Here is a 22,027-nt window from a genome sequence, read left to right as displayed (position 1 = left end):
TTTATATTGTCGGGTATGGCTGGCCTGTGTCTAATCTCAGCTGTAAACTGATGATTGGGTTCAAATGGCAATTTACAAGTGCTGGCAAATGTTGCCAAGCTGTGAGCATGCAAATTATTTTTTCTTGGAATTTTGGCAAGCTGTGTTTCCAGAAATGTATTAAGGATCTCAATCGTTGTTCATGTGTGAGATCTTAATCTGGGATCGTTTGTGAGGAAGTTCCCTTTTATCTGTTGAATGACTAAATCAGAGTCTCCCAAAACCGATACCCTGATTTCCCCTAAACTTTTGATCAATTTAAGTCCTAGCAAAAGGGCTTTATATTCAGCCATGTTATTGGTGCATCTAAAGTTTAATCTGTAAGCATGCCCTTCAACATGATCATTTTCTTGATTGTGTACCCAAATCTCTGCTCCTGCCCCTAATTTATTAACTGAACCATCAAATTCTAAGTACGAGAGAATTTCATGTTCATAATTGGTATCAGGGGTTTTAGCAATCTGTTTGATAGAAAGATATGTTTCTTTAGTTTCATCTAGTTTCTCCCGAGTGTCTGATATATCATTGTTCTTAGAAATTTCTTAAATTTGAACACTAGACTTTTCGTTTATAATTTCTTCTTGTTCTAATGCTAAAACCTTGACATCAATTGGAGGATCAATTTCAGCATTGTATAGAATGAAGGAGTCCATGTCAGAGTGCATGGAGTAGATGGGAAAATTCTGGGGTTTCTCCTGACTACTTACCACATATTTCATTAAAGTTTCTTGGTACAATCTCTTTGGTTGACCAAATATTGAAATAGTAGCATAGGACATGTCCAACTGTAAAGATCCTTGGAGCTTTGCACCCCAAGATCTAGACAACAACATGCCATATTTTGTTGGAATATCAGCTATCGTTATGTCCATTAAAATGGTCTTGGCAGGGTATTGAACTAATGATACACATAAATCTTTGATCAATGTTATACATCTGACCATGATTGAATCAAAAGAGAATAAGTCTTTGTATGGCATGGTAATATCTAGGTTCAACTTTTCCATTACAGATTTAGGCATTAAGTTATGAGAAGCACGAGAATCAAACATGGCATTATGAAGTATTTTATCATGTATGTTCAGACTTACATAGAAAGGAGGGACCCCTCCATCTACTGATTTTCGGTTTAGCTCAGGGCCAAAAATTAATTCAGGCTGGTCATCAAAGAGATTTACTGAATATTTGTTCACCGAAATTTGGAGTGATCTGCTAATTTGACCTCTGTAGACATCATGTTTAGCCAATTATAAAAATGGAATGGCTATCTTTAATTTGCCTATTTCGGTCTTAAGATTGAAAGGTTTTTCAGTTTGAGTTTTTGTATTTCGGACAGTGAGATTCTCTTTTTCTGCTGTATTTTCTGTATTTTTCTCTTTTTCAGGAGTGGTGTTATGGACTAAAGTTGCTTCCAATTTCTGGAGGTTCTTCCACATTTCCTTTGGGAGGAGTGGAAGTGGAAGGTTGTCTGTCAGGTTGTTGATTGTCTGATACATCTTCAACTATTGGATTATTTGGGTTAGGACCTGTTCTACGAAAGGCTTGTACACGGGGGTTATTGATCTTAGCTTTGTTAGGTTGCTTGGTTTCTTTCTGTTTATTGGCCTCAGGGACATCTATTCTTCTGCTCCTCAAATTGTATTGCTTATGGACTTCATAAATGGCTATATCATATCCCTCCCTAAAATCAAATGATTCACCTGGTTGAGTTTGGAATTGTTTAAGAGTGTGAGCTTCTTGGTCCTCTTGGGTCAAGAAAACTTGTTGTTCATTATTGAGGCCCATGAAGTTAATTTGAGTATCTTCTGTTGGTTGATCAGAAGTTGAGGCTTTAGCAAAATTTTCCTAGAATGGGGGCCTAATGTTTTGGTTAGGCCCAATCTTTCCAGTATTAGGGTTTTGGTTTTTTCTGAAATTTGGATTTCTCCCAGTATTGCTCGGTTGACCATCCCAAGGGGATTTCCTCTCAATTGTTTCTACTCTATCACCAAGTCTATCCATTCCTTTAATAATAGCATCTAATTTCTGTTCAAAGGCAGAAGGTTCTTCTTTGAAAGGTGTCCTCCTTTCAGCTCTAGCTCGAGCTCGTTTAGAAATCAGGTTGGCCTCAACGCTGACAGCTATACTCTGCATCTCTTCTAAGTCTCGAGGAGCTCTTTCCCTAAGTTGGTATGCCATATCAGAATCGAATGCATCAGGGAATTTAATCAAGGCCAAATCTGGAGGAGGTCTGAGATTTTGAGGAATAGCATTGTAGACATTATTGAATCTGGTACAGTAATCTTGGACAGTTTCTTGGGTACCTCTCTTTAAGCCTTCATATTCTGATAAAATGTGGAGAGGATCTTTCTTCTTTTCCCATCTGTTCAAGAAGGTCTGATAAAGAGCCTGTGGGTCATTTATACTGTTTGCAGGGAGGGCTCTAAACCATGTTCTAACATCTCCAGTTAAACTTTGAACAAATACTTTCATTCTGACATCATCATCATCAATCTCATAGTTTTCAAAATAATCTGTCATTTTCTTGGTATGCTGTTGAGCTGTGTAAGTGCCAGTATTGTCAAAATAGGTGATTTTACTTTGATAATCTTGAGGCATGGCCCTCGGATTTGCAAGTAAGTTTAGGGGATTATATCGGTTTGCCATGGTTGCAGAGATAAGTGTGACAACTGGGGGAACAGGGATAATAGTAGGAATGTATGTTGAAGATGAAAGAGTGGAAAGGGCTGATTGAGGTGCTGATGGAGAACTTGAAGAAGCTGCATCAATGACAGAAGCATTTAGTGTTCTTTCAGAGGTAAGCTCAGTTTGATTGGGGTTCTGCAAATCTTTGTCAAGGTGTGAATTAGCAGAATTTTTTTGGCTCTCCTGGCTTCTAAGGATCCTAGGAATCAGATTAGGATTTTCAAAGATAGGTGGGGGATTAGGATCCGGATTTGATCTAGTGTAATGGATCTTCTTTGGAGCCAGTTTCTAGGTGTATTTTTGGTTTTTTCTTGGAATAATTTAACAATACAACTTTGACAGTCTCTTCTAGGAATTTTTTAGATATTGGAACTTTGAACTTTCCTAAAAGACTTTTGAAAAAAGGAACTGATCAAGAATTTGAAACAACTGTTCAAAACATAAAATAGACTGGAGATAGACTGAAGCAACATTTATTTACTTCTGCAAATGCAAAGCAAAAGTAGTTTCAAAGGCTACCTGGCTAACTTCAGGCTCCATCTATAGCTTATGAAGTAGATAGCAGTAAGAAGATAAATTATTCAACATTCCCAGTGGAGTTGCCAATATGTTATCACTCAGGTTGTTCCCAAAAGTTGTAAGAAAGGGAATACGGCTGAGGTAACCGTAGACCAATCTTTTAGATATAGAATCTAGCCAATCTGTATCCAGAGAGGGCTCTCTCTTTATGGTTTAGCTTTGTTTTGAAATGTGTTAGGCTAGTTATGAAGTTCAAGGGTTTTGTTTTGGGTTTGGATGGTGAGATTCGATAGAACAGTGAGACAAACTGAATAGTTCAGTCCATTGGGCATGATGGAGTCAAAGAAGGATGGCTTTCTGGATTAGGTTTCTTAACAAAGGATGGTATCACAGAGCAAGGTAGTCAAACATGGAACAAATATAGGCTGGAATCAGATGGAATGGACTCAAATGGATGAAGGGCAGTTAAGAATCCTTCAACATATTGAAAGAGGGAAAATGGATGATTACTGTTAAGGAGCAGTTAAGAATTCCTTAGCAAATAGTCAATATGCGAGAATCAGGAAACATGAGAAATTAAGAATTCACTGTTACACAAATTCTGAAGAAAACATAGAGAATAATAAAGACTGAAAACAGAGTGCAGTTTAAGCAAATTCTGAATTAATCCTTTTCTTTACCATTCAGATTATGAAACACAGATGATATAGCAAACGAGAAAACTGTAAAACATGAGATATAGGGGACTTATTGATCCGGAGTTTGATTGAAGAATTTTGTGACAAGTCTTCCACATTAATTCCTCATCCAGTAGGCCAGACAAACATATGGTTCCAACAACTTTTTTATTCCAAAGGTTCAGTATTACAGCAAAATCTAGGAATGCCCACCAACCCCAAATACTTTGTTTGGGGGGGGGGGATTTATATAAAATATATTACAAAATATCTGATGGAGATAATATCTAGTGATGACTAATCCTTTTTTTACAAAAGATAGAGACAAACAGTCTCAAATACAGGGAAAAGATAAATTGATGCCGTGCTGGCCGCTCTGTCTTTATCGGATGTGCTGGAGGCAGGCTCTGTGAGTCGGTTTACAGCTATTTTCCACAGATACTCTGTGCTACCTGCTTCGTCTTTGTCAGATATTCTTCAATCCTATTTCGATACACTTTGACTCGTTTGACCCTCATTCATCGTTGTCTATATTATCATGGAAAAATAGCTCGAAATCTACGTTTTACCCAAGGGAAATTTAAAAAATCCCCAACATGTCTTCCCACCATGGTTGGTCTGGATATTTATGCTTCTGAAGTTTTCTCAGGGTTTCATCAGTTTTTGTATATCTGAAAAAATTAGGCTGGAGCTGAAACAGATGTTTTACCTCATGCTCAATATAAAATAAGTTCTCTAAGTTATCATAGAGAACTTGGCCTGTGGGGAGTGCTTTTACTCCTGAAGCACTTGTTGATGAACTAACTTGATCAGTAGCATATTTGTTCAATTTATGTACATAATCTATGTGTTTCATAAGCCGGTCATTATTTGCTAAAGGACTTGGCAGACCTTTATTCTGCAAAACTGTGAACTTCTCTGTGAAAGAATTAATCTCTACCTGCATATCCTGGCATCTTCTTTCCAAATTTTGCATCAGAGTTCTCTTGGTTAGAACTCTCTTGATTTCCAAAATGGTGCCTGTCCTGTCTGTGATTTCCAGTGCTTCCAGTTGTTCGCTGGTCTTGGTGTTCAAAAAATGTATAAGTCGGTTGGCTTGTTCAGGCATCTGTCCCAACAAAACTCTTGTCCTTTGGATTTCCACTTGGGCTGCTCTTACTAAGTCAATCTGCTCATAAATAACTTGGATAGATGGCCAAACATTATTTAGGGATTGATTGATGTTGGTCCAAATAATTCCTTTGATTTCTGCCAGAGGCTTATCCATAGTGAGATCCTTCTCTAATGTTCTCACTTTATTCTTTAATGCTTTAACCTCTCTTATTTTCTCTACAACATTTATCTTGGATTTGTCATAATTCTTTTCTACTTTTGCCAGTTTTTACTTTACTTGTTTCAGCTCTGACACTTGGAGTCTCAATTCTTCCATGGCTTTTATCAATTCTTCTGTGCTCATATTAGTACTACTGCCTGGTGCTGTTGCTGTTGTTTCTGTACCTGTAATTACTTCTACTGTGGCTGCTGGGACATTAGGAGCCAATGCTATTCCAAGTGTTGAAGGGACTGCTGTTGAGACTATGGGGGTTACTTAGTGAGGCTGGGAGGTCGACTTTCCCTGCTTCTCTTTTAGTGATTTTTCCAATGCCTGCTCTGTATCAGTTAGTCTTTCATTGAGTTTCATGAGCAGGTCCGTCATGTCTTCTTCTGATTTCTGCTCTATAATTTCTGCAGTCTGAGGGTGCATGGAAGGAGGTAGTTTGAGCTGTTTCCTTAGGGCAGCAATGTCTTATTCTTTCTTCTTCATAAGTGCCTTTATTCCTTTAGCATCTTTAGGATCATGTCCCAGTTCAATGATGATTTCTTCTAAAGATTTGATCCTGTTGTTCTTGGCCAGAGAAGAGGCTTTCTCCAAATGTAATTGGGCAGAGGTATTGTCCAAGGAGTTCTATAACTGATGGGCCAACATTAGTTTGTCAGCCAGTGTAGAATAAACCATTTCTTCAGTCTGCTTGTGAAGTTCAATCTGGTCCAATGGATGAATGTCTTTGGCTAGGACCTCCAAGTTTGTTCTGATGTAATCTGCTGCCGACTGGGGTTGCTGTACCTTTGGCTTAAAATAACTCATTAACATTTTACCTTCTTTAATGTCATAGGCAGACATTAACCTTTGCTGGTTTGAGGGGGCCATCTTCAAGTATTGATTGTACATTTGAATCCTCACAGGATCATTTTTAGCCTTAATTTCTATGAAAGTCCGTTTAATGTCAGAGGGCTGTTTGCTTTGTGGCTTGGTAGATGATACTTCAACACTGTGCTGTCTTTCTAGCTCCTGCCTGTGTGAGCCAGTTGATGTTTCTACCACTGGGGAAGTCTGCTGGCTGACTACCCTTTCTCTCCTTAAAATATCAGTAGTTTCTTCAATGATTTCCTCTTCTGAAAGAGGATTCAATCTTTGCCTCTTAGCACCTGGTTGTTCTGCAGGCCCACTAATAGGTGTGGTGGTTTCTATGTCTCTCTTCCTGTTTCTTTCCTCATTTAGAGGATTCTGCAATGCTAGACTTTCTGCTGCTTTAATTTCGGCTGGAGGAATTTGTACTTGACCCTATTCTTTGGAGACCTCAGGCTAATAAGTCATTATTGGCTGCTCTGTAGTTTCTATCTCTTTACCCTTTGAAGTCCCTGTGACTGATGTGCTGGTTTTCTATGCAGGCTGCTGAGAAGTTCCAGCAGAGGATGTTTCAACTCCTGATTGTTGAGGCAGCTTGAAAGATACCTGTCCAAAAGTGTCCAGGTCAAGGGTTTTTTCAAGATCTTTCATAGCTTTTTCCATCTTTTCCTGTTCACTAATTTCTTCTATTAAGGTCCCTTCTACCCATTCTTCCTGATTTGTATACTGTTCAATTTCTGGGATCCTATGATGTACTTATACTAATAGCCTGTTTCTTACCCTTCTGTCACTTATGAAACTACATGGGTCATATGGCATCCACAAAAAACTCTTCTTCAATGTAAGGTGTTCTTCTAATATCTTCTTAGCATCTTTCCATGCATCCCTAGAATTAATGACATAAGGGCTTAACTGGTTTTTGATTCTTAGCTGAGCCTTCTTCTTTATATTACAAAAGTGGGTTAAGTTTGCATTGATGATCTGCCTGAAATATTCTAATGCAAATAACCTCATGGGCACATATCTAGGCAACTTGAAAGGGCAAAGTTCACATCCATACATTCTGATTTATGTGTGATTCAGGTAGAGGTACCAGTCACCTATCCTGTACTGTTTGGAAAGCTGCAAAATCTTCTTCATGTCACCAGTGATCCTAGGAGGAAGAGCTCCTATCAACAGAGTGGAGGCTGGGTGTACAAATAAGTCAATGAATTCACTATAGGTATAAGGGGAGTCATAGTTATGGAAGATTGAGCTCCAAAAGATCACAGACCTCCGATTTCCTTTTGAGTCTAATTTCCTTATGGGAAATGGAAAGCTGTCTGGCTGATAATATAACAACATATGGTATATAAAAGATGTGTATTTGAAGACTCTTTCTCTATCCAAATTTAGAAATTGATCATGGATTTTGTTGGCAATAAAAGTGGCATAGTCATACTTGACAGCAGGGGGCTGTCCTAGAGTAAAGATCGATAATAGAACCAGGGTGATATCATCCACATATTCACTGGACCTAAATCCCAAGATCAAGGATATCATGTCAAGAATGAGTTTTCCAGTCTCAGTGAACCAGGTATGCAAATAGGGAGGTGGGCCTTGGGGTTGGAAGTTTGGTTTCATGAACATCTGAGCAATACGAGTTATCTCTGAGTTGGGAAATTGAGAAGCTTTTTCAAGCAAAAATCCCATGGAAAGACGAGCAAGGGGCTCAGTGGAATGGAAATGTATCATCTCATTGATGGATTCAATAGTTATGGAAAAAAGGACAGTTTGGGAAGGAGACATAACTGCTCTATGGACAGGGTCATAGTTGGCACAACATTGGTGAATGATGTCTGGGAAAACATGGACTGAGGGAAGGAAGTACATGGGAAAGTTTGATTCCCACAGTCCAAAAATATCAGAGTTGCTAAGGGTAGATAATTTAAGTCTTTGTGAGGTGCATTCATAGGCGTGACATTCAGGGCTATGGGGGCTTCCATGTTTGGTTCTTATGTATTCAAACTAGAATTTGGGCTTTTTGTGGAAAATTGGACTAAACAACAGGTTTAGGAGTCTTTTTATGGACTAAATAGACTGTTTTCAACTCGAATTTGGCTTTCTCAAGTAGAATTTTCAGTGGAAAAGCGAAATTGCAGGTTTGCAGGGCAAAAACGGATAAATACCTGGATTACGGAGGTAAACTGTGTATTTGCAGGTCGAATGGCGGACTGCAGAGCACGACGCTGGAGTTTCTTGGCCAGGTGACGGGCTAACTGCTCGGACAGTCGACTGGACATATTTTGCATGGAGCACAGTTTGCAAAGAATCAAGGTGAAAATGACATTTTATCATTTATTTAACGAAAATTGATTTGGTGGGTATTTTTTGGCATTTATTGAGCGGATGACGTCAGCATGACGTCAGGGGGGTACGGGATAGATGACATGGCAGTATGGATGGTGACATGGCAGGTGACATTAGCGAGGGATGATGTGGCAGGATGACGTCAGTGAAGGGTCAGCGGGAGGGCGGTAAGCTGTTTTGCTCGCACTGCTTTTGGGCTAGGGCGGTTTTGGGCGGAGGGGCAACGAACAGGCGACGGAGTGACGCGTGTCCCAGGTACGGGGGTGAAACCACCAGTTTCCCGGGACTTAACGCGCAACGGATAGGCGGGTTGCGAAATGATCCACAGCCGTCGGATGTGAGGGCCGAGATCGGACGATGGGCGCTCTCCTAAGATGGCGTGTACTTTAAGCGGTGGGACCGATGTAATTAACCACGGTTTTAATGGTTTTGGGAACGATTGTATTGGTTGTTGAGTTTTGGATATAATTAACCCGGAAGGTTAATTATTCCTTTATTTGCATGGTAAGGCTATTAAAGGTTTCAAATAAACCAATAATTCCCATTTGTATAGTAACATATGGTTTATAATAAAACTGGGGCGGGATATTTAACGTTTGGGAATTTTATATATATATACATAATACGGGGATTGGGAAGAATTACAAGGGATTTATATAATAGAGTTAATCGTTAATATGGTTTCGAAGAATAGAAAAGCGCTAAGTTATAATGTTACAAAACTTAGGCAAAAAGGGAAAAACAGGGGTTTATAGAAGAAATAAGGCAACTTCTCCTAAGTAAAAACAGGGTTTTACTTTAGGCAATGCTTATGAAATGAGATAAGTGGTTTAGAGGATATCAAGCAGATCCTAATATCTCTGGGGGAATTTAGTAAATGATTAGGGAAAGTAAGAAGGGGAGTTAGTCATGCTTCGCTTGATCTACATCCAAACATCTGCCATGGTACTTGTGATAACAGTAAGATGAACATTCTGAGAGACAAAATCAACCACAAGTATGCTTCTGCGACACCAATGTACCCACCCAGCTTACTTTGCCTAACATTTTTTCTTCTTTTTTCTATGAGTGCATTTAGACTAGAAAACCCTTTTCAGCGTTTATTTTCTTTACATGATAAGCCTACCTAAGTCTGCACCTATTACATCCAAGGGCTCAGATTAAACAGTTGAGCTCCTTTGCTTCTCTACCTATCTACTTATCTGCCAAGATTAAACAGTTTGAACAGATTTTTATTCTCTATCTCTAAAACAGGAAATTCAAACTTGAACTGGCGAAGATTAAGCTATTTGGCCATTCATCAATTGTGGTAAAAAGTTCAACAAGCTGTACATGATGCTTTATTTACAGAAAATGAAATAGTAGTGGAATTTGGACTTGCACACTTTCCTGGTCTTTTTTCTTTGGGGTTCATTTCTTTTCCTTTTTTCTTTTGACCATTTTTATTTTTTTTACCCTTTGATTTTTCTTTTAGGGTATACCCTCTTTACATTTTTTAAATTTTTGATTTTTTTACAATAGGGAAAACCTTTACAACAAGAAAAGGTATGAACATATTGCAGAGCTAATCAAGTCAATCATGAAATATGACACCTATTAGTATAGGAGCATAACAGGATGACTTGCCTTTCCCTTTCTTCACCTTTATAGCTAAGGCACATTTCTCCTTATCATCATTCTTGGATGAGGATCCATCCCTGGTGTTCCATCGAATCTCTTCTTGTACCAAGTCAAACCACAATCACTCCCACTCTGGTAGCTTCTCCCTCCCATTAAATAAGTCCTGGTAGTTGTGCCAGCTCTTGGGAAGGCCTAGAAGTGTTAGACTCACCATATCGTCTTCAACAACTATAACGTCGACACTTCCAAGCTCATCCTGAGATTGAGTGAACTTGGTTAAGTCATTCGGTATTGTGTCGCCCTTTTCCATCTTGATATTTCTGAGCTTGTCCTTCAATGCCAACTTCCTGTGGTCATTGTTATTTTTAAATAGGTATGTCAAGGCCTTCCACATTGAAAATGTAGTTTCCTTACTATGGAGGTTCGAGACAATATGATCTCGAACTCCTTCAAGTATAATCCTTCTTGCCTTTTCCACACACTTTCTCCACTCTGCGAGATCCAGAGCATCAACTGGCTTAGGAATATCTTTGTCTATGAATTCCTTAAGCTTGTTGTCTTCCAACACTGCCTCCATCCCATCCTTCCAAGAAATATAGTTCGAACTACCCTCAAGGGCATATTCGAGTCTCGATCCGTAGAACGACATCCTGCTAGATATGAAGTATGATACTGTAAATTCGATTTCTCCTGCTTTTGGGCACAACCCAACTTGGCCAGATTTTGGGCAAGGAATCCAAATTTTGTGGGTAGAGTGTGTAGTAGAAAGGATGCCATGGAGTGTGAAGTGGACCGCGCAACAGAGCACAATGAGGACCACACAACAAACTCACCACGCAGTATAGGGGCTTTGTGGCGAAGCCCCTCCCTTTTTGTAAAAGCATATAATATTGTAAAAGTTGAATGGTTTTGGACCATAGTCCCTTGTATTTTGGAAACCATTGTATTGGGTCCATGGTAATGTAGCGATGTAATCCCTCAATGTAATAGTATATATAGGGATGAATAATAAAGAAGGAAGGCATCAATTGGATCCAGATCTATGTTTATGGTTGTATTTTTGTGATCTATACTTCAGAGAAAGGGGCAAGGCTCTGTAGCTGAGTGCACGGAGGCCTCGGTCTGTAGCTTAGCGCATAGACGATCTGCAGCTTAGTCTGCAAACAACTTGCAGGGGTGTGCATAGGTGAAGAACTATTTGTTGTACCAAATTCTCTATTATAAGCAATAATCCTTGTGGACGTAGTCCCACATTGGGATGAACCATGGTAAAATCTGTATCTTCATATGTTAATTTTCTTATTATCTGCACTTTATTTCAGTACTATGAAGTTCATGGATGTTTATGATATGTTTAAGTTATGAATGTAATTCTGCAAAGTAATATATAAATGTGAAGTAGTTCATGAATGCATAGTAGTTTATAAGTGTTAAAGCATAAGAAAATACCACATTACCACATCACAGTATCCCTCAAGGTTGCAAAAACCTAGTTCTGCAACCTCCCATAATCACTACAGGTGAGACTGTGATCTTCTTCTAGATCGTTGTTGAGAGGGCTAGTGATTGAGGGTTTTCTTGGTGTGTAGTAAAGAATCGAACCTGGGCCAGCCCAACCTAAAACAACAAATGGTTTCGTTATCGATAGAGACTACCCTTCAAGCGACGCTGACACAGATACCTGTAAGGACTCTACAATTTGAAGCAACAGAAATCCAGCAGTAGACCAAGGAATGGACGCATATAAACATGAAGATCACAGCAATGTCACTGCCAAGACTACACAAGATGCACGAGGATATTATAAAAGAACTAAAGCTAAGGGAACAAAAAGTGTTGCAGCTCAATATACAAGTGGAAAAGGAGCGGGCTGCGCTATGGAAGAAGCTTGAGCAGACAATACAAGAAAAAGAGTATCAGAAGCTCAAGGACGCAATGTAAACAACATGTAAGGGAATTCCGGACCTTGATGTCCGCAAAGAAGAGCCAGCATGAGACAGGGTTGTGAAGCTTGTCCTTGCAATCAAGGAGGAGAAGGATAAAATATCCGCAGTGAAATTCAAGTATATGATGTAGATCAGTATTGCAAATGAAGTTGTAGCCAACTACGTTGCAGGAGGTGAGAGACTAGAGGGAGATTGACTTAAAGACTGGGATGGCCAGTATCTCCACAACATTGGCAGACTGTGGAAAATTGCTGGATGAGAGCATGCAAATTTGGATTTTGCTGTACAAAGATACAAATGTTCAGAAATTGCTGGAGGAAATGCAATAAAAGCAACACCAATTGGAGGAGAGTCAGGCAACTACAAAGACTTTACCAATATTGTAGAGGCTTGCAAAAATTAATGAGTCAAAGGAGCTACAAATGAAAGTCAAAGAGTTGAAGAAGGAGGAGCAAAGTTTGATAGAAAGGACTCAGCCTTGGCAAGATGAGGCCCTTCAGCTATCACAGACAGTGGATGAGAAGCTTCAATAGCTTCAACAAAGGGAGACATAATTGGAAAATGAGGCTGCAAAACATGTCACAGAAGCATTATTAGAAGAAGTGCGCAACATGAAAAAGCAGCTGGCAGAGATTTTGCAACAATTCAACAAGACAGACAATAAAATTGTAGACAAGATCAAAGGCAGAGCAACTAAGTGACTCAGGACAAGTCATAAGTGAGTGTTGGGGGCCTGTTGGGCGCAACCGAACTTGGCCAAATTTTGGGAAAGAAATCTGAATTTTGTGGGTAGAGAGCGCAGTAGAAAGGATGTCGTGGAGTGCGAAGTGGACCAAGCAACAGAGCAGTGGAGCACAATGAGGACCGCAGAGCAAACTCATTACGCAGTATAGGGGCTTTGCGGCGAAGCCCTTCCCTTTTTGTGAAAGCATATAATATTGTAAAAGTTGAATGTTTTTGGACTATAGTCCCTTGTATTTTGGAAACCATGGTATTGGGTCCATGGTAATGTAGTGATATAATCCCTCAATGTAATAATATATATAGGGATGAATAATAAAGAAGGAAGGCATCAACTGGATCTAGATCTATGTTTATGGTTGTATTTTTATGATCTTTACTTTGGAGAAAGGGGAAAGGCTTTGCAATTGAGTGCGCGGAGGCCTGGATCTACAGCTTAGTGTGTAGACTGTCTGCAACTTAGTGTGCAGACAACCTGTAAATATGTGCACAGGTGAAGAACTATTTGTTGTACCAAATTCTCTATTATAAGCAACTGTTCTTATGGATGTAGTCCCACATTGGGACAAACCATGGTAAAATTTGTGTCTTCATGTGTTAATTTTCTTATTATCTACACTTTATTTTAGTACTGTGAAGTTCATGGATGTTTTTGATATCTTTGAGTGATGAATGTAATTCTACGAAGTAATATATAAGTGCGAAGTAGTTCATGAATGCAAAGTAGTTTATAAGTGTTAAAGCATTAGAAAATACCACATTACCGCATCGAAGTATCCCTTAAGGTTGTAGAAACCTGGTTCTATAACCTCCCATAATCACTTCAGGTGAGACTGCGATCTGCTTGTAGATCGTTGCCGAGAGGGCCAATGATTGAGGGTTTTGTTGGTGTGCAGTAAAGAATCAAACCTGGGTCATCCCAACCTAAACCAACACCTGCAAAAGACTAACTTGTATTCTCCTCTTCTATAGTGATTTCAACTCCGATACCATGTAGAAATTCCTTGTAGATTCAAACTACAAATTGTAATATACTAAAACAATTGACTTGAATATACTCTACTCATCAGCAGAAATAATAAATGATCAATGAAATCACGATGCATAAAAGAGAAATAATTCAATCACACATAACACAATAATTTTCTGGGGAAAGCAAGCCAATACTTAGCCAATTCTGCTGCTTTCCAAACCTCTATTTCCTTGCGCAATTTCCTTGGGAATTAGCCCATATTTAATTGGGAAATTCCACAAATATGAATTGCGCAATCCTCATAGGCCTTCTTCTGATTGCATGCACTACCTGTACAATTCAAATGATTATATAACTAATAGTACACTGTCCCTAAACTCGAAGCTCAACTGGGTCTTTCTCTGATCTGACTTGCATGTGTTAATGATGACAGAATCTTAAGTTTACTGGTTGATCAGTGTTAGGTACACCCCACTACTGGATCTCCCACTAATTCCTCCATCAGTTGGAACTAGCTTGACTTAATTTAACTCAGTCAAAATGAATTAAATAATTACAACTCAAAATAAACTCAACTAGGACTCCTAAAATGTAGGAGACACTCTACATGACTCTAGTTAGACCCTCAACTCGAATTAACTCAACCAACTTAGTCAAATAAACTTAGTTAACTATTACAAGTTGTCATGAGATGTGGAATTACAATTTAATTCCTAATTAAATTCAAGGACAAAATTAAATAAGGATTTTATTTTTGCATTTTCAACAATAAATTTGAGCCTCAATTTGTCAGCCTCAGGGAGATACTCATTGGTGTATACAATTTTCATATTAGTATCTTTCATTGACTATATAGTTGAATGAATGAGTGAGTCTCGAAGTCTTTCTGCATCTTGTACCATAGGTTTTAGATAATGCAACTGAGTTCTCCATGGATGCATTACAACATATTTTTGAATCTTATTAATAAAGGGTAGGCCAAAGGATTTCTTGTTTGGGTCTCATTTCCATTGCAACAAATCTTTGAGTTTCTTCCTAGTATTCTTAAATGAATTTTCCTTTTCATAGAAATCATTGATTAAATCATTGATTTGTTTCTCCATAAACTGCAATTTCCCCAAATGCTCATAGAACTACAATTGAACATGTTGAAGATTTTGGTTATTGCCGAGTGCTTCATGTTTGAACTTGACCAAGTTAATGATAGTTTCTTGTGTGACGTGAATTTTCTGTAACAAGTCATTAACTTGAGAATCTTTATGCTTGATTTCCGCTTTTGATTGATCTTTCACTTCAACAACCTGATCACTTAATTGTGATCTTAACTTTGAACACTCCTCCTTGAAAAGGAATATCTTTTCATCTTTCTATTTGATTAATTCCTTGACCTTAGTTGCCTTATCAATCCTTGCATTATCCTAAACCACAACATATTGTGCTAACTCTTCAAAATATTCATTTGGAGTGGAAGAAGAAGTTTGGAAAATGGTTTCAAATACTGTTGTTGTGGTTGAAGCTATAGGCAAACTTTCTATCTCTGAAATATTTCTCTTCTTCTTGCTCTTCTTTAGAACAACTTGTTGCTTAGAGCTGTAAAACACTTCTATTAGAGGAATTTTCTGAAGTTGAAATTGAAGTTCATTATTCATCTAAGATACTTGCCCTGGTTCAAGAAAGATATTGATAAGAGTTGAGACAATAATATCTGAATTAGATAGAGTAGTGTTTGTCACCACTGGGAAACCCATTTCCATCAGTTGTAGTTTAGTAATTTGTCCAGACGAAGAACTGGGAACTAGATTACGCGTAAGTTGAGTTTGAGACTAAGTCAGAGATGTTGAGATTAACTGAGTATATAATTGTAATTCATCATCTAGTCTAGGTTCATTAATGAGTTAAAGACCATTTTCCTTTAAAAGAAATTTTTTCTTAGGAACCATTTCTTTTACAGGATCAACTACTATATCTCTAGGCTTCTTTGTCAGGGATTTCTTCTGAGAAGCTCTAGATTGACTAGTGACCTTCTAAGTAACCATTAATTTTGATTGAGTTTCTTCATAGGTATCTCTGGATGAGAAGATTTTTTTTTAATAACCTTTGGTGTGGTACACTTCCTATGCGCACTTGATACGAATGAACCAGAAGCTTGTACTGCAACCTTTTCACTACCAGGTGCCTGTAAAATATGAGGTGATGTGGCCCTCATCAAATGTAGACTTTTCATGAAAATACTTTTCAAGACCAAATGATGCATCGACCTTTTCTTCCTCTTTCTTATGGTCATGTGGTTTGAAAGAGATTGTGGCCAATTTGAGAGCTTCAAAAGGAATAAGCTCTTTTCCCCAAAAGGGTAATTTGTAATAGAATAAAGATCCACTCGAATAGGAAATTCAGGCCAAACCCTTTAGGATGCCCTTTTGGATTCACGTGAAATTCTTGTACCAACTATTTTATAGGCTACTTCGATGCATATTAGTCTATCTAGAACGCACATACGAAGAACATGGAGGGAAGCAAGACAACCCGCAACCTTGATGTAGGTGAAGGTTTCTTCACATTGCCAATCACCCACTTTTTGGAGAGAATCATAACTGCTTGAGAAACCTTAGGAGGTTTCTTGTCAAATAAAGAATTATGTACAGGAATCATCACATTGTGATATATGACATAAAATTGTTGAAAATAGTTCTCATATATGCATTGGGGTGGGCTCAACAAGTGCCCATTTCCAACCCATAGTTGGAAATGTTATAGATTGACAAATGGCATCCATGATAAAAGCATACATATAGAATGGAAGATTGGGAGTGTATGCTTTATCTTCTTGAAACATCTTGACATGCTGGGCTATGTTATTTAATAGTATTTCGACTAAATTAAAACTAAAACCCTCTGCAACTCTTTAAATAATGGGAAGCCAATCAAGAGAGAAAAGATTGACATTTCTCCAACATAACAAATGGCATAACATAGTGACCAAATAACAAAAAGGAGAAATAAGGGAAACAACAAAACATTCACAATTTAGTTCTTCCTTATTCTTTTCACGAGCGGGCCTCCAATATTTTATTAAAGTAGGAAGGGTTCTATCAAGGTCTGTACATTATTTTTGCATGAAAACAACAACAAATGTTCTGTTAAAAGTTAAGCTGGGATTAGGCAAATTGTACATACCCTAGATATTATTTGGTGTTGTTGGCTTGTATGGGCTTGACTCAGGTTCAGAGATGATTTAGCGAAGCAAATCCCGGTACTACTGGCCCTTTCGGCAACAGTCGGTAGAGCGCGGACTAAGGTCTCACCCGAAGTATGGGAGGGTGCTAGAACCAGGTTTCCGCACCCCGGGGATGTCTGATGGGCTTCTGGAGGTTCGCGGTCTGCCCCATTTCTACGCGCCCTTGCTCTCCCTTCGCAACCCATGCTACTATTCCGCACAGCCCTACTCGGGGCGCGATCCATATAATACCCAAGTTCCTTGCTAATTAACCGATTACTTAACTTGTGTGTGTAGGATTAATGGTAAGTGTGTGTGATACATAAACTAATATAAACATCAAGAAGATAATGCACAAAAAATACAAAGAAATAAGAATCAAATTCTCTTTATTAATCTTCAATCCCGATTATAGACTCGACACCGCCCTGCGCACTCAGTGGTAGGGGTCCACACACTCAGCTGCGGACTCTACTAGGCCTCTGCGCACTTAGCTGCAGAGCCTCTTCCTACCACTATGACCCAGTACACTTAGACTCTTCTTCTAAGCTTGAACCATTCCTATTCTTCTCCAAAAACATTCCTCATTTTACACTTAGAGCCTCGCTCTATTTATACAATCCCATGGTCCGCGGACCATGGGTAGGCCGACATAACTTCACATTACATTACAATATTTTAGGGTGGACAACCCTATGACTCATCTATACTTCGCGCTCCACGCCCGTAATTTGTGGAGTCTTACAACAACCTTTGACCAAAACTTGGGCTTTGAGCCCCAAAACATGCTTTGGGGGGGATTCCATGCCCAACAAGCCCCCAACACAATCAATGTGACTCGTCCCGAGTCACTCTGCTGGTGTGGTAATCTTGGCAAGGAGCCCCTCCAACTAGTCTTGTACTGCTTGGAGGTTCGCGACGCACTGTTTTGCTATTTTCTGGACCTGCTGCATGCGCTCTTCCGTTGCTTCTCTGTGAGGCTTTGCTATCTGGATTAGCGCATGTAGTCCCTGCATCTGCGTGAGCTTGCCCTCAATCTCAGCTGTAATGGTGAAGGCTTCATCAATCCAAGGCTAGACGCGCGCTTTGAGAAGATCCTCTTTCTGTCTTGAAGCATCCACCTGCTCCTTCAGTGCCCTTGCTGCATCTTTGCCAGCTGTTGGGTGAGGACGACTGTCTGCGTCATTCCCCTGAAATTGTCATATTGTTGCTGCATTTCGCATGCCTCTCTTTGCAAGCGCTGTATGTTGGGGTCCTCCTGCAAGGATGTGAGGACACTGAATGCTTGGTCCAACATACCAGTGTAGTCCTGCACCACCCTTCCAATTTCATCCAATCCTATCTGAATCACATTAACGCACTGTTCTTTAACTTCCGGAGGAGTGGAAGGTTGCACCTTCAGCCGTAGCTCAGCAATCTGGAGGTTCAGCTCCAGTTGTACACGCGTCGCTTCCTCACGCGTGCTTTGGACTCCACTTGCTAGGCAGTCGATCTGCATCTTAATTGGTAGGTTTGCAGCGATGGATAATTCTGGAACACACCAGCATGCTTCATCCACTGTTTGCGCGATCTGCCGATTTTGTGACACTAGCTCGTCACGCTATAGACTAAGTTGTTCGATGTTGATCTTCTGCTCACTCAATACCTGGATCGTGCGGCCTTCCCGGGCGTGTAGCTCTACTGTTATGCCGTCCTGCAACTGGTACAATGTGTCCCGTGGAAGGGTAGCCAAATTGAGGCCAAGTCCCTTGATCCTGCCCACTGCGGCTTTGTCCTCCTCGCTCTCCACTGTTAGTGCTCTTTCCGGTAGCACTATTGTGTTGGCCATCTTTGCGCGCAGCAGTTGCTCCGCTGCTGATGTACTTGCGGCGCCATAGGCAGCTACTGCTCCTTCCTATGGGGGCTGCACCTGAAGTTCCTACAACTATGCCTTTAGGGCCCCCAACACAATCTGTTTCTCCGTCATGGCTTCCTGGAGCACTTCCTTGGTGACCTCACGAACTGTGTCACCGATGTCGTAGAGATCATCCTCTGTCAATGTAATTGGTTCGATGTCTAGTTTGGATGCCTTAGACTTCTTTCTTGGACATGATCGCTCCGTGACGCGTGGCCGTTTCAGTTGGGTGGATGTTGTGCTTGGGTCCACGCCTTCTACTATATTTGTTCCCTGTCCTGTAGAAACGTTCTGGCCCCCTTCCTCCTACGTCGCGGTGGCCCCTGTTTCCTGTGTTGCTACTGCTCTTTCGGCGGCCTTTGCCTATTCTACGGCCGCCTTCGTTGCTTCGCTGGCGGCCTTACCTCCGTGGCCGCTTGTTTGTTGCACCTCTGTTGGGCCAACTTTGTGACATGCAACTTGGTTGCATCCTTTTGCTTGTGCTACTATTCTATCCCTCTCCGCCAGATCCAGGGTGCGCCACTCGGGAAGCCATGATTCCAGCATAGAGAAGATCGCATCATCAATAGTGATGAAGGGGAGCTTGGTCCAATTCTGCACCAGATCTTTACGTGCCTTGATATACACATTATGCATATCCGCCTTGAAGTCTGCAAAGGTCCGCAAACTATTGTACACGGTGGGGGATAGGCGCGGCCTCTTGCTGATCCACATCCGGATGCTCACCTCCATGAGCACCCAGAAGATCTTTGTTTCGCGGATCCGTGTGGCATCCTTCATAGCCCAGAGCGACGCATACTTTGTGGCCTTTGGTAAGTCTTGTTCAATATTAGGGAACTGACTGTCCTCAGGCAGTTCCCCTGTTACCAGCAAAATCGACAAGAGCAACCACGCGTAGTGGAAGGTCTTGCCCTTCTCTTGAGCTTCCTTGCAGTTAGTGAGGAACTCTTCGTAGAGGAACTCGACCCAGTTGAATTGGACCCCCTCTGTGCATTGTTCTACCAGCGCAACTACCGGCACTGGTACCTCATCTCCGCGGCATTTTCTCATCACCTTCCCAACCAGGAGTTGGGTGGCTATGCGCACCCCTTTATCTTTAATGCTACTGATTGCGTAACCCCTCTTCTTCTTTTCTAGTTTGTACTTCTTCTTCATGGCCTCTGCGAGCGCCAAATCTCCACTTTTTCCAGCTATCTCCGTGGGGTCCTTTCCCTTACAGGGGAGCCGAGAAATCCTATGGATAAGATCCGTTGTGATGGGAATAGGCTCCTCCAGCCATAAGTACCCATCGTGCACCAGGAAAAGCAGTTGCCTGATGATGAAAATTGTGATAGGTGCGCGGTGAAAGTGTGGAATCCATAGTAGATGAAGTAGTCCAACCTTCTCTACTCCGCGCAGCCATTTCCGTGGCTCTAGTGTTGTAACTGACCCCTCTGTGCTCTGCTTCATGAGGTTGTTAGTCTCTAAATGTGGGAACTTCTCGCTGTCCACGAGGTCCCAATCTTCAAACTTCATTGTGGGCACGTGGCCCAAGGGCGAGCCCTCAAACACTATTCCATCGGGGAGGAGCAGGGTTTGGAGTGCGCTCTTAGCGGCATCCAAATCCTTGGGTACCTTAGCTTTCCCTTTCTGCGGAGGGACATACTCAGGCAATTTTGTTGTAGCACGCACCAGCTGGATGTCTTCTTCCATTTCTTCATCTGCCTCTATCTCATCTATGAGAGCCTGTAGGTCCTCCTCCTCATCATCCGTCTTGATGGTGACAGCCTTGCCCTTTTCTTCCATGGAAAGTTTACCAAACCGTGGATTTCGCAGGGACATTCAGACTGGTCCCACTGCCTATTTATCCTTCTTGGGCCTTGGCATCCGAGGTGATTTCGGAATTTTCGGTGCATCCCTAGCATCTCTGGGGACATCCTGCATCGTAGGGTTTTGCGCGACTTCTTCGACAGTACTCTCTACAAAACCCACACCTCTCCTTGTTGCTGTCATCCTGTTCAAACTTTTTGTGGTTGTTCACGAACTTGGGGGCTCAAATACTGCTTGGCGCTTAACACTTTGTGTGCTACATAATAGCTCAAATCTCAGATGAACAAGTGTTGTCTTGTGGCTAGCCCTTGGAGTTTTTTAGTGCCTTTTGAATTTGAATTCGACCATTCCCCCCACTTCTGAGTCATTAATGCTTTCTTGGCAGCAGATCGTCCCAAATCTTGTCCATAATTTGTGTCTTAAATGCCCACCTCTCACTCCTTTTTGCCTTAAATCAAACATCCCGTCATGAACAGTGACACCAACGGTCACTTCCCAGTCTACCCGTGCGACAGCGCAGCCCCCCATGCACGGTCGCTATCCTTGTGACATGCTGATTCTTGTATAAATTTTGAATAATAAACACATATTCAAGAGAGATTATCCTGATTATACACTATTGCGGAATAAATGCATAATACATAACCTCCTATACGTTGATCATCAATTTGCAGAAGCAGAAACAATAACATGCGCACATAGAAGCATCAATCACACATATCAACACAGTATTTTCCTGGGGAAAGCATCTCGCTAAAAACCCCAACTATCTGTATATTATATTGATTGAGAACATGTAACAAACATAGTACAATACTCCTCACAAGTATCTCAGTACTATCTCCACCTGTTACACACAATATAGCTCAGATCTGATCTCCAAATCTCCTCCGCTGCTTGCCTACCTCCACTGCACAATACCTGCTGAGAATGAATGAGAATGGTTGATACAAACTCCTATTTACCTTGTGAAAATCACCCACACTGTAAATCACGTGAGCACAAGCTATATTTCACTTGGTATTGGCCCACACTACGTAGAGATCATTGGCATAACTCAATCCCATGCATGTGCACAATCTCATGCACAACTGATAGCAATCTCAACCTCTAACCCCTATCTCCACTGAACTGTACATGCACTGAGTTAACTGATGTATTCTTCAGTTGCATTATGAGTTAATAATTAGCGAATTAATTAATAACTAATTCACACAACTCATCACTTAGTCTATTGATCAGTTAGACTAAATACGACTAGTTCAACTAAGTCAAACTGAACACAACTCCATTAACTGCTCATCCAACTCCACAGAACTCAACCACATGAGTTCTAACTGATGTCCTGCATGCAATAGCTCAACTAACTCATAAAGGAAGCATATTTCCTTCTG

This window comes from Pinus tabuliformis, chromosome 6, assembly GCF_031772625.1.
Source record: "Pinus tabuliformis cultivar Carrire ecotype Pingquan chromosome 6, CPIR1, whole genome shotgun sequence".
In the NCBI taxonomy this organism is placed as follows: Eukaryota; Viridiplantae; Streptophyta; class Pinopsida; order Pinales; family Pinaceae; genus Pinus; species Pinus tabuliformis.
The sequence above is the reverse complement of the archived record's forward strand: the minus strand, read 5'-3'. Positions refer to the sequence as shown.